A 14929-nucleotide genomic window follows, 5' to 3' on the forward strand; every position below is an offset into this window, starting at 1 on the left:
GGACAATCTTAATGAAAGGGAGAAAGCTCTCCCTCGACGTACAAATTCACCCATGGTCGCTCTTACACAACAAATCCAAATGCTACAAAGACAAATGCAAGACATGCAACAAGGAACCACTGTGTGATACTCCTTGGATGAGATATGTCCTTATCCTTTTGACAGGAGATTGAACATGTTACCTTTTCCCCCAAATTAAAATATACCAAAGTATGACAAGTGCAATGGTAAAAGTGATCCCCGTGATCATGTTTGGGAATTTTGTACCATAAGCCTAGAGTTTGATCAAGATGACACTTACTTAATGAAGCTATTCCCAAGAAGTTTGGGAGGGAAAACAATGGAGTGGTTATCTAAACTCGCACCTCCCATCAAATCATTTGATGAGTTGGTAAACAGATTTATCAAACAATACTCCTATAATATTCAACATGCAATCACCATGTTGGATGTGTGTAACACCAAAAAAAAGAACAATGAAACATTCATGGTGTTTCTTTAGTGTTGGAGACGCGTGGTTTCAAGATATCCTCGAGACGTGCCTGAAAAGGAAAAGATGGAGATCTTTATTGATAATCTAAATAGTGAGATGAGTTATCAACTCAAACTCCAATGCATACCATCTTTTGCCAAGTTGATAGAAAAAAGAATTCGAGTGGAGGAAGCCTGCATCAAGAAAAGAACATTGAAGTTCTTTAAGGAAGGAGCTAACTCATCAAACACTCACCCCTTTAACAATCAAAATAACAACAACACTTTAGACAAATCCAGATTTTGGACAAGAAACAAAAACATTGTTAACGATGGGGTAGTTGATGCTAATGATGTGAAGTTCAAACAACCAGTATTGGCTTTATGAGGTAACCCACAATCTAACAAAAATATAAAAAGTGTTAATCAAGGCACTAACTCTTATCCACAAAATACCAATCAAGGACCTTCAATTTCAAACACCAACAACAGTAACCAAGGCAATAACACTAATTGAGGGAATAATACAAACCAGAGAGGTAACACCAACACTTTCCCAAATAGACACACCTACACACCATTAGGGAAAACCTTAGAATCAACGTTTCAAGAACTCCTAGCGTACAAAATTATCACATTGCTAGCCATAAACAACTTTGAACCCCAGGTCAAACCACCTTGGTGGAATGACTCACATTTTTGTGATTTTCTTCGAAACAAAGGACATTACACAAATGATTTCATGAGGCTTAAGAACATCATTCAAGACATGATCGATAGAGGTGATTTAACAGTTGATGGTCTCAAAACAAACAGTGACCATGATGCCTTTAAAAATCCTCTTCTAAATTACAACAAGGGAGGCGCTTCAACATCAAATGATATCGGAGGAGCTCGTATAAATTACGTGTACAATAACACCATCAATCACATATCGACAGATGACAACCAAATAAATTTCATAAAAATCAAGGATCAACAAGACCATGTGTTGATCAATGTAACAACCAGAGCACAAAAATACGTCTTGAAAGGGCATACATAAACATCCACCACTATCCCCAAGACTCAATATAATTTGGTTGATCAACTGTGGAAAAATCCCGCTCAAATATCCATACACGACTTACTAAAACTCTTGCCAAAACACAAAGACATCTTAGAGAAAGCACTTGTTGAAACAAATGTTCCTAAAGATTTGGACATTGATAGATTCCAAGCCATGGTGGCTCATATGACAGGGCCTCATAACCTTACGTTTTCTGAACACAATGATGTCTCCTTGAATCATCTACATAACACTCCTCTCCACATTGAAGTCCTATTCTATAAACATCAAGTTAAGAGAGTGTTAATAGATGGAGGAGTTGGTCTCAATATATGTACTTTAAAGCTTATCCGTGCATTGGGATTCTCCGAGCAGTCTATTGATCCAAACAAAAAGATCACCATCAAGGTCTATGATGATGAAGAAAGGTCATCCAAAGGAACAGTAATACTACCTATTTAGGTAGGACCCATACAAAAGGACACTATGTGCCAAGTCTTAGACATAGACTTAACATACAATATTCTATTGGATCATCCTTGGATACATGAAATGCAAGCAATGCCTTCAATATACCATTAGTGTATCCAGTTACCATATAATGGATAGGAAATTTCCATATCTACCGTTAATAACCCTTTTCAATATTGCAATGCTATGGGGGAAGCTCAAGACAAACTGGTTCCACACAACAAGGAGGCTCAAGCTTCCTCAACATTCGATCATCATCAATAAAAAATCAAGTCTTTATCCATAGACTTCAAACAAAAGATGAAAATCAAAGATCAAGGCATGGGGGAATACTCTTTTGAATCCATGTGTCTATCAAAATTGCCAATAGTGCCAAAATATTATGGACAACCTTCAACATCAACAGATCAAGAAACCCATCCCATCACCAAGTTTGATGGAAAATTTATCCAATTGGGCACACTAGCAAATGAATCAAAAGATAAAGACATCCTTAGTTGGCTGTACAAGGATGAGGAAGAGGTCAGACCTGCTACTCAAGAGGTGGCCATACCAACACAACAATATGGAAAAGGATTCTGAATCATGCAATGGATGGGATACAATGGCAAAGGACCTATAGGCAAGCGTCAGGAAGGCATTACAAAACTGCTGGAACCTCCTTCACAATTTTCATGAGACAAAACAAGACTAGGATATGGACACAATATACCACCTAGGCAAAAAGAAAATAAGTATCAAAAACCTCAGTGGAGAGAAAAGAAGAAATACAATGACAACTCATGGCAAGAAGCGCTACACCAAGTAGCTAAAATGACAAGGAAAGAGAAAGAACACCAAGAAATAGAGAAATGACAAGAGGAACTGGCCATTCAAAGGGAAGAAGAATCTTATAAGAAAGTGCATCATGTGCAAGAACTTGTTCAAACCAAGGCAGAGTCACCACTCAAAGAAATTCCTAGTCCCCGAGGGGAAATAGTGTATGAATAAATTCAAAGAATACAAGTAGGCTCTGATTATGAATCAAAAAAAACTACAAAACTATTATCAATTGTCAGAGATCTTTTCTCACCCTACAACGTACCTGTTAGTAGCAGTGAGAGACTCTGGGACAATACTTCTGAAATTGATTCTAATGACTATGAATGGGGTAGCTGTTTAGATATTACTGAGGATATCGGGGAAGGTACTATCCATTCACACACACCCCTTTCTTAGGAGGGACCATGGGCAGAGTTTCGATCACTTGAATACAGACCATGACATATCTACAAGGCTAAAGAGAATGACCAACAATAATACGAACAAGTCTACATCGAAGATGATACCATCAAAGACCTTAACAATATCATTAACCTAACCAACATCCCAAACAACTATAATGCTGCCTCTATCATGACACTTACCACAACCAATCTCAACCCACCAATTGACTCCTTACCGCTCATATTTCCTGATCTCATAGACCGGGAAGAACCTGAATACCATGATATACCTATTTTCCCAGATGATGAATCCATTGTCCAGTATCTATGTACAACCAATCCAGAAACATGCTCTTCCAATGATTAAAATAACGATATTTGCAATCAGGGGAGTGCCAAGTCTCTTAGTCGCAAAATGGAAAGAAACAAAAGGTCTAATGCTGAAAACCAATCAATGGCAGTGTTAGATCACAAAAAAGTAAAAATAAAGGACACATTCTCAAGTGAAAACCTTTTTGAGGCACCTAAGGATGGGAGACTTGACACTCTTCCTGAACACTACCAAGAGAGGTCACCCATATTGATCGAGCCCATTCAATTAGTAAACATCAGTACAAAAACAATAGTCAAAGCCATACACCTAGCAGAATCACTGACAGAAGAAGAGCAACCATATTTTATCAAATTCTTTAAAGAAAAACAAATCAATTTTGCTTGGTCCTATGCTAATATGTCAAGGATAGATCCGAACCTGATCATGTTAGGATTAGTGATAGTCCCAAAGATACTAAGAGGGGGGGTGAATCAGTATCTAACCGGTTAACAAAATATTTAACCTTATTAAGTATTTTGCATTCAAAATAGTGTACCGGTAAATAAGAATTAATGCAGTAAACATGAACAATAAAGACAACATAAAAAACACACCATAACACAATATGTTTAACGAGGAAACCTGGTGTGGGAAAAACCTCGATGGGATTTGTGACCCACAATATTCACTCACTGGCCAATGAATAAATATTACTTACAATGGGGGGCCTGCACATGGAGGAAGGCCAACTACCTAGAGGTCACTACTCAATCTACAAAATAGAAGTCTCACTAACTTACAAAATGGATTATGAATATCTAATACAATGTACTACTTCAAATTAGCATCAACTATGCTAGGTTCAGTACCGGTTTAAGCTCATACTATAACCATAAACCTTATACAAGATCTGCCCTTATTATTCGCTCATTCCAATCTCATCTCCTTGTATCCTCTATCAAAATGATTTACAAGATCTCATACATATATGAGTCTATTACAATATGCCATGTCGGCTTTACAAAAGATAATTACAATTAAATACAATAAACAAAAGTTTATTCCTGTCGGCTGGGGTGCCGATATGCATTGTTGCCAGTGCCGGTGTCGGTGCCTGCTGGTGATTTACTAGATGAATGTCGGGTGGTTACCAGTAGGTTGCCGGTAGGTTGCTAGTAGGTTGCCATCAATGACAACACCATCATTTCTCACTAGAGTGTAGAATGCCAACAATCTCCCCCTTTGGCATTGATGGCAACACTCATGAGAAAAATCCAAAAACTGCTTCCAAAAATGACGTCCAAAAATTTACCAAAAATATGTGCTCCCCCTAAGCAGATGATATCCTCTTAATAGCCATTTTTCTCTATCCACTACTCCCCCTTTGACATCAATGACAAAGGTTGTCAAAAATTTGTCAAATGAGTGCAAAATTTTACCTTGAGGTTTGTAACTGGTTGGTTACAATCTGAAATATATCAGCCAAAACCAAATTTAAACTCTGCATGAATCTGTTGCTATCATTCATGGTTGCCTCAGTTCATTGGATTGTGCCGGTGAGATGATGCATATGTTCCTCTGGTGATCTTTCTCTTTGAATTAATGCCTTAGAGATCTCATTTCTCAAAGAGATAAGGTTATCCAGTTTAGGACTAAGTTTATACTTCAGCTCTTTGGCATTTGCCTTGATCTTTGCTTTTTCCTTCTCAAATTTCTCCAACTTTTCCTCAAATCCTGCTATTTCTTGCTCAATAACTGATATAGGTTTGGATGAACCAATGATGTTATCAGCTATATCATCAATTTCCTTTTGTACTCTGCTTATTTCCTTTTCAATGTCCTTGGTCAACAGATGTGGTTTGCACATTTCCCTGTACAATTCCTTATACTCCAAAATTGTTGTATTTAGTGCCGGTAAAAGTGTGTTTGTTCAATGCACTTCTTTATTGTCTCCTCAAAGAATTTTTCTTTTTCTTTTTCCATTTTCTCTTTGAATGTATCCTCATTTACTTTCTCCACTGTTATGACATTTCCAGCAATAAATTTAGACAATGTGTCTAACTGTCCTAAAGAATCCTTTACATGATCTACATTGCATTTTGGTGCAATCATTTTAAGAATATGTATTGTATCATCAATTTCCTTGTAGGCCAATGCATTACAGTTAGTTATCTTCTTAATTGAGTCCAGAAGTACCTCTGTCACATTAGTAGGTCTGAATTCGGATGTCTGACCAACTACCTTTATTATTTCAGTGCTTCCAACATTTGTTACCAATTTGCTTGTATCAACCTCTGGTGGATCAGTCTGAGTTTCCATTTTAGTTAGCAATGGTTTGGGTTTCTCAGTGATTACCGATTTTACTATCTCAACATGTACCTATGCCTCTGCTGGTTTCTCTATTGGTTTTTCTATGTTATCAGCTGTTGGTATCTCTGTCTCTGTTGGTTTCTCAGTGCCAACATCTATACTACCAGTATTCATTCCACTGTCCAAAGGTTTCTCTGTATGCTCTATTTGCTCTGTATGCATTTTAACCTCTACATTTTATGCTTGTTGCTCAACAATGTTTCCACTACCAACAATATCATTCTATACCTCTGTGTTGTCCTTGTCCACAATAATGTTCACTTCTTGAGTATAAACATTCATGGTGAATATAATTTTTGATTCAGGGTTAGTGTCATCACGTGTTATGTCCACATTTTCAGTAGCCAGTGTATCATCAACATTTACCAATGTAGTATCTAAGGGTGGTGGTAAGTTGTCAGTTATTTTGATGTTTGGTATTCCACCAACTTTACCATTCCCTTTGTCCTTGTCCTTCTGATAGACTTTGAATGTTTTCTTGGGTCGGTTTAATTCTTCCTGTTTTTCTTTTTCTACAAAAAAGAGATCCCATTTGTCAGTTGTTTCCTCTGCAATTTCATTTACTCTACTAGCCATTAAGCTCGTCGGTGAACACTAGCAAAAAAAGATCTGTTAGCTTCACAAATTAATTCATCAATCTCCTCTTTCAAGTTAACTGGATGTACAACTAGAAGTTTTTCAATATTAAGTTTCTTGTCCAACTCCATTACTGCAATACTCTTTGCATCTAACCTTCTATATAGGTCATTTACAACTTCAATTAACACTTTCTTGTAAATGTCCAGATGTAGAATAATATTGTTTTCAACACTTTCCTTTTCAGAATCAATGAATGTGCTATACAACTTACTCACATTAGCCAAGTTACCATCATCAGCGATTTAATTCAGTAAATTATCCAAAGGTGGTATCACCTGTTTCTATTTCTTCTTGGGTGTTAACTTCTTTGCCGGTTGTCTTAGCGCTTGTTTCTTCTATTAGGATTCCCAAAGATACTGAGAGAGGGGGGGGGGGGGGGTGAATCAGTATCTAACTGGTTAATGAATTTACTTGAATTAAAACATGTAAAGCATATCAATACTATGTACCGGTAAACCAAAAATAATGTAGTAAACAAGAATAACAACAACCACATGAAAATCACACCATAACACAGTAGTTTAACAAGGAAACCCAGTGTTGAAAAAACCTTAGTGGGATTTGTGACCCACAATATTCACTTACTGGCCAATAAGGGAATATTACTGTTTTACAAGAGAGGACTGCACATGCAGGAAGGCCAAGTGCCTAGAGCTTACTGTTCAATTACAAAGGAAGTCACACTAACTTATAAAAATGGATTATACAAATCCAATGTCTTGTACTGCTTCAAATTAGCATCTGCTATGCCAGATCCAATACCGGTTTTAGCTCTGCTTCATACATAAACCCTTAACCTATAATTCACATATTAGGTCTGCTTAATTTTGACTATCATGTTCTACTAAATGTTCTACAATGATCTCATACATATATGAGTCATATTACAACTCACCATGTCAGCTTACAATGATTTTACAATTAATTACAAAATATAATATCAACAAAATTCCTATCGGCCAGAGTGTCGGTATCCATCCTTTCATTGTCGATGTTTTGTGTGCCGATGTAGAGTTTGTCGTTGCCGGTGTCGGTATATTTGTCTTGCCGGTATCATATGATTGCAAGGTTGCCATCAATGACAAAACCTTCAATCACCTACAATTTCTCATTAGAGTGTGCATTTGCCAACAATCTCCCCCTTTGGCATTGATGGAAACACTCATGAGAAAAATCAAAAAGTGTTCAAAAATGATATCCAAAAAATAGTCTGCCAAAAAAAAGGTCTTACCAAAAACTGTATGCTCAAAATTGTGTGCTCCCTTTGAGCAGATGAACCATTTTTCTCATTCCTCTACTCCCCCTTTGACATCAATGACAAAGGTTGTCATTCGTTGTCAGTAGAGTCTAGCCTGGTTTCTTGTAACCAGTGGGTTACAGTCTGAAAAATGTCTGTCAAAACTATATTTATTCCATTGTTGAATGTTTTGTAGTCTTTTATAGCCTCTTGAGTCCTTTGCACTGTACCAGTGAGTATGTGCATTTTCTCTTCTGGTGTCTTTAGTCCGAGAACCAGAGCCTCGGATATTTCTTTTCTCAAAGAAATAAGATACTCTAGTCTTGGACCAAGTCTGCATTTTAAGTCCTTTGCTTTGTCCTTTATTCTTTGTTTTTCATTTTCTAGTTTCTTGATTTTCTCTTCCTGCTCTGCAATTTTCTTCTCTAATTCCAAAAATGAGTCTGATGTTCCAATTAGATTATCAGCAATATTATTAATCTTATCCTGTGCTTTTCTGATTTCTTTGTCAAGATCCTCTGTTAATACAACCATTTTGCAAGTGTCCCTGTATAATTTCTTGAAGTAAAAAATGATTTCAGTGAGTTCCGGTAAAAGAGTATCCATTTCCTCTTTGTTCTTATTCACAATTTCCATAAAGAATTTCTCTTTCTCCTTTATTAATCTCTCCTTAAATGTATCCTCATTCATTTTGTCCAGTGTTATTAGGTTGCTGGTTATATATTTAGACAATGTGTCTAATTGGCTTAAAGAATTTTTATTCTCAACACTGCAATTTGGTGCTATCATTTTCAAAATTGGTAAAGTGTCATCTATAGCCTTATAGGCTTGTGCATTGCACTCTGTTATTTTCTTTACTGAATCTAATAGGACTTCAATTACATTAGTAGGTCTGAATTCTGTCATGGCTATACCAGATGTTTGTCCAACATTTTTTACAATCTGTAATCCGTCGGTTGTAGTTTTGCTTTCCTCTTTCTCTGGAAGATTTGTTTGAGTTTTCATTTCTACAAACAAAATTTTAGGCTTTTCATTTTGGGCTGGTGGCACTGTCTCTATCTGTACCTATGAAGGAGCCTATTTCTCTACCTATTTCTCTGTGTTGTCCACTGCCGGTCTTTCCTCTGTTTTGCCTGATGCCAGTGACTCAGTTGGTTTTTCAGTTTTAGTAGTTGCTGGTGGCTCAGGGGATGCATCAGTATGCACATCTGTGGTCTTTGCCTTTCTAGAGTCCCGGGCTTCACTTGATCCTTTGGATTGTTTTAGTTCCCCAATTTCAATGTTTTCTACTGCAATATTTCCTGGCGGTGGCTCTGTTGCCACATTTGATTTCTCAGTTGATTCCTTATCCACCATAATATTGACTTCCTGAGTGTCAATGTTCATTGTATATAACACCTCAGAATCAAGATTTGTATCCTCATGTGGTGTGTCCATACTCTGAGTTGCCAGTTGATTTTCAGTAGTGTCTACCGGTGGAGTATCTAGAGGTGGTGGGGGTAAGTTGTCTGTTATCTTTATACTGGGAGGTCCACCTACCTTACCTGTTCTTTTGTCCCTGTCCTTTTGATATACCTTGAAGGTTTTAGGTTTTTGATACTCTTCCTATTTCTCTTTTTCTACCAGGAATATGTCCCATGCATCTGCTGTTTCCTCTATTACTTGATTCACTCTTCCTGCCATCAGTGCTACATGTCAGTGAGCAGTTGAGAATATTGACCGGTTAGCCTCAGAGATTAATTGATCTATCTCATCAGATGAGTTAACAGGGTGTACTTTAAGTAGTTTTTCAATCTTTACTTTCTTATCTAGCTCAACAATAGCTACTCTTCTAGCTTCTAGTCTATTATACAAATCTGCTAGTAACCACTTACATCAGAAACTTCTTGAAAATATCTAAGTGTAAGATTACACTATTCTCTACTTTTTCTTTGTCATCACGGGATAATGTGTCATATAATTTGTTGATGTTCTTCAACTTTCCATCCTTTGTAATCTCACTGAGAAGTTTATCAATGGGAGCAATAGTTTGTTGTGACTTCTTTTTGGGAGTCATCTTCTTTTTCTTTGGAGTTAATTTCTTTGTTGGGGGCCTCACTGCCTGTTGCTTTTGTCTTGTCCTCTTTGGTGTAGGAGAAGGTACTGGTGAAGGTTTTCTTTTCCTTTCAACTCTCCTAAATACAATAGGTATGTCACTTTCTGAAGAAGTTCCAACCGGTGAAAGATGAGTTTCCGATTGAAGTGCTTCCAACTCATTTTCAGTTATACCAGTTTGTTTTAGCACATCTTCTTTAATAGCTTGTGCCTACCAGGTTCCTTTTCTAACAGTTACCTCAACCTTCTTAACTCTTTTCCTTGATTGAATTTGGCTTTCTATAGTTTCAGCACTACCAAATACTTTTTCTTCTGGTTCCTTAGGAGCTTCCAAGAGGGCTTTTGCATAGGTTTCTATTATGTTGTCATTAGTCTCATACCCCATTTCAGTAACCCAGATGGTTGTAGGGATAACTGCCTCCATCCAAATTTCATCTTTCTTGATTACAAAATAGATTTCCTTTTGGTACATGTCCACAATAGCTTGTGATAGCCTTATTCTTGTTTTCATTCGAGCCTTTAGTGCTTGAAAGTGTTCATTTATGGTTTTCTCCCTTTTTTCTCTCACATTGTTCAACAATTCTTATAGTTGTTTTCCTACCGGTATATCAAATCCAAAATCTTTGGCACCAATACCGGGTACTTGTTTGGTTATGTATAGCATTAGACAAATAAGTAGGTTTCTAAATCTGAATGTTCCTTTCTTTTCCCTTTTGATCTTTCCTAGATTGTCTATTAGCTCATCTTTAAGCCATTCACATATGTCTATCCTTGCATTATCATTTACCATATCATAGGCACTCTTAATACATAGGCTAGAAATTGAGTTTAACCTATTTGCATGTGTAGCCTTGTAACCTAAGATCATACTGATAAATCTGATATTTACATCCTTTACATCATTTACCCTTAGTGATCTCTTATCAAATGTTGCACCGGTTAGGCTTGTCACTAGGTCATTTGAGACCTTCATAGTTTTGTCAAGTTTGCTGCCGATGGAGGGTAACCCTGTTACTGCTTTTACTGCTTCTTTTTTAATCTTGTGAATAGAGTCTAACCATAAAAATTCACCATGCACCCTACTTAGCATAATCCTTATGATATCCTTGGGAATATCCAGGATACTAAGAATTTCTATGAAACCTAGGGTTTCTATTATCTTGTGTTCAGGTTTGACATTTTCGGATTCATCACAGATTACAATCTCATACATATTTTTAATTTCATCATCACCTAGTTCATCAATATGACAATGTATGTACATTCTAGGGTCTTCATCATATACTACTCCTTTAGGGATTTGGGAGAATGCACCTATGCTATCATCTTTCTTAGCAATTTTAGAAAAATGGGTCTAGGTCGCTTAACAACTTCAACAACAATAGGGTTTGCAATAAATTTAGGAGTGGATGAAGATGCCATAGCTATAAATACCTCAATTTGCCTTAAGGATGAATGCTTTGATGGATTGCTTCACTTCTTCGCTTGAAATACCTTCGCTCAGGAATTTTTGCGCTCTTCAAGATTTGAATGCTCGGTGAATGGAAAAAGGGCCAAAACACTTGCTTTATAATGTTATTTTTGCCAACTACCACATTTAATGCTTGCCGGTTAAGTTACAACTTAACTCATTTGCCGGTATAGAATTAATTTCAACTTCTCACCATCAACCGAGGGAATAATAGCATGTATTTCATTTGTTGCTAAACCCTCAAAGGATTTTTCTTTAGTTAGATGAGGAGTCTCCCGTCGGTGGAGTGTTACTTTGTTCTGCCGGTGGAGGAGTAATCATATCAACATTCTAATCCATTGTTTTGAAAATTCTTGCTTTACCTCTTCAACTTTTTCTTTACCTTTCAAACTAGGACCTTTGTTATTTGCCGGTGAAGCCTTACTTCTGCAAAATTTAGCAATATGTCCAATCTTTTTACAGGCATAACAAGTCACATTGTTCTTTTGAATAGCTTTCCCATATCCTATGCTGGTATGTGTTCTGAATTGATTATATAAGTGTCCAAATCTTCCAAAAACATAACATTTCACATTCATTCTGCAATTCTCTGAATTATGACCAACTTTGTTGCATTTAGAACATTGACCTGTGGGTGTATTAGTGTTCTTATAATTTGTAGATCTACACCAATTTTCTCTATGACCATACTTGTTACAGTTAAAGCATTTTCCATTAAATTTATAAGAATTAGGTTGCCTTACCGATTTGTTATGATCATGTGTGTTTGCAGTACCAGAGCTTTCACCAACTTCAAAGCCAAGGCCATTAGTGTCACCGTTAGGTTTCTGATTCTTTAGTATGTCACCAAGTTCTTCTGAGCTTTTCTTTAATTTCTCCTTGTGTTGATTTGCAGTAGCCAGTTCTCTTTCCAAGATTCCTTTCTATCTCATGAGCTCATTTGTGTCATTTTGTGTATGCATCAAATCTATCTTCAACATATCATTTTCATGACCAAGTCTTGTATTTTCATTTCCAGCATCATTTAGTCTTTTGGCCAAGTCTTCTTCATTCTTTTTCCTATCTTCAATTTCTTTGCAAAATCTAATAGTCATATCCTGCATCTCATTATGTGTTCTAATGATCTCTTGTCTTAGCTTGTTTACCAGATCATTAAGAATTTCCTTTTCATCATTCTCATTCTGCATCTTTTCACAAAGTTCTCTTCTCTTATTTCTTGCAATGGTAATATTTTCTTGAAGTTCTTGAATGATATCCTGAGCAGCCTTTAGATCATCTTCAAGTTTGATATTTTTCAACTTTTCTGCATCATAGTTTGAAAGAGCTGTTTTCAATTGTTCTCTCAAGTTTTCCATCTCTACCGGTGTTAAGATCTTCCTCAAGCTGTTAGGCTTCTGAAAATAGAGGACCAAGATCTGATACCAATTGTGAGGATTCTCAAAGATACTGAGAGGGGGGGGGTGAATCAGTATCTAACCGGTTAATGAATTTACTTGAATTAAAACATGTAAAGCATATCAATACTGTGTACCGGTAAACCAAAAATAATGTAGTAAACAAGAATAACAACAACCACATGAAAAGAACACCATAATATAGTATTTTAATGAGGAAACCCAGTGTGGGAAAAACCTCGGTGGGATTTGTGACCCACAATATTCACTTACTGGCCAATAAGGGAATATTACTGTTTTACAAGAGGGGCCTGCACATGCAGGAAGGCAAAGTGCCTAGAGCTCACTGCTCAATTACAAAGGAAGACACACTGACTTGCAAAAATGGATTATACAAATCCAATGTCTTGTACTGCTTCAAATTAGCATCTGCTATGCTAGATCCAGTACCGGTTTTAGCTATGCTTCATACATAAACCCTTAACCTATAATTCGCATATTAGGTTTGCTTAATTTCAACTATCATGTTCTACAATGATCTCATACATATATGAGTCATATTACAACTCACCATGTTGGCTTACAATGATTTTATAACTAATTACAAAATATATTATCAACAAAATTCCTGTCGGCTAGAGTGTCAGTATCCATCCTTTCACTGCTAGTGTTCTATGTGTCGATGTAGAGTTTGTCGTTGCCAGTGCCGGTATATTTGTCTTGCCGGTATCATATGATTGCAAGGTTTCCATCAATGAAAAAACCTTCAATCACCTACAATTTCTCATTGGAGTGTGCATTTTCCAACAACTTCTTTCTCAAAGTTCTTATTTTCTTGTGTGGAGGAGAGGGTACCGGTGAAGGTTTTCTCTTCCTATCAACTCTCTTAAATTCAATAGGTATCTCACTGTCAGATGATGTGCCAACCGGTGAGATATGTGCCTCGAGTTGCAATCCTTCCAGTTCACTTTCCTTTATTCCAGTAAGGTTCATAACATTTTCTTTTATTTCCTTTACTTGTTTTGATGCATCTCTTATATACTTTTCTCTTCTCTTCCTTTGTTTTATTGTTTGTACATCGCTCTCAATTATTTCTGCACTACCAAAAACTTCTTTTGTTAGTTCTCTAGGTGCTTCTAACAGGGCTTTAGCATAAGTCTCAATAATATTCACACCAGCCTCATACCCCATTTTAGTTACCCATACAGTTCTAGGAAGAACTGCTTCCATCCATATTTCATCTTTCTTAATCACAAAGAAGATTTCCTTATCATATTTATCTACTATACTTTGTGGTAATCTCTCTCTAGTTTTCATTTTGGCTTGGAAAGCTTTGAAATATTCAGTGTTTTCCCTAGCAGTACCCATGTCGGTGAAGGCTTCATGCAATTGTTTGCCTACCAGTATGTCATATCCAAAATCTTTGTGTCCAATACGGAGAATTTGTTTTGAGAAATACAACATAAGGCATACCAAAAGATTACCAAAATGAAATGTCCCTTTCTTGTCTCCTTTTATCTTTTTCAAATTATCAACTAGTTCATCCTTCAGCCATTCACACACATCTATTTTTGCATCATTATTTACCATATCATAAGCACTTTTAATGCAAAGACTAGAAACTGAGTTAAGTCTGTTTAAATGTGTGGTCTTATAGCCTAAAATCATACTTATGAATCTCACATGGATATCCTTGATGTCATTTACTCTCAGAGATCTACTATCAGATGTTGCTCTGGTTAAGGTCACGATTGTGTTGTTAGGTACCTTCTTTGTCTTGTCTGGTCTACTGTCAGTTGAAGGTATTCCTGTCACTGCCCTAATTGCTTGCTGGGTGAATTTGCAGACTAAATCTAGCCAAAGAAATTCTCCATGTGCCCTAGTTAGGACAATTCTCGCTACTTCCTCTGAAAATTCAGGGATGTTCAAGATTTCTAAAAAACCTAAAGTCTCAATAAACATGTGCTCGGGTTTGACATTTCCATTTTCATCACAAATTACGGTTTTAAACATCTTTAACACTTCCACATAACCTAATTCTTCAATTTTGTAGTGAATATAAATTCTAGGGTCTTCAGCATAAGCTACACCTTTAGGAATTTTTGAGAATGCGCTTATAGAATCATCTTGCTTAGCTATCTCAAGAATTATTTTGAAATAGGCCTAGGGCGTTTTACAATTTCCACAACAACAAGGTTTGCAATAAATTCAGGAGA

Source organism: Cryptomeria japonica, chromosome 6 (assembly GCF_030272615.1).
Source record: "Cryptomeria japonica chromosome 6, Sugi_1.0, whole genome shotgun sequence".
NCBI lineage: Eukaryota > Viridiplantae > Streptophyta > Pinopsida > Cupressales > Cupressaceae > Cryptomeria > Cryptomeria japonica.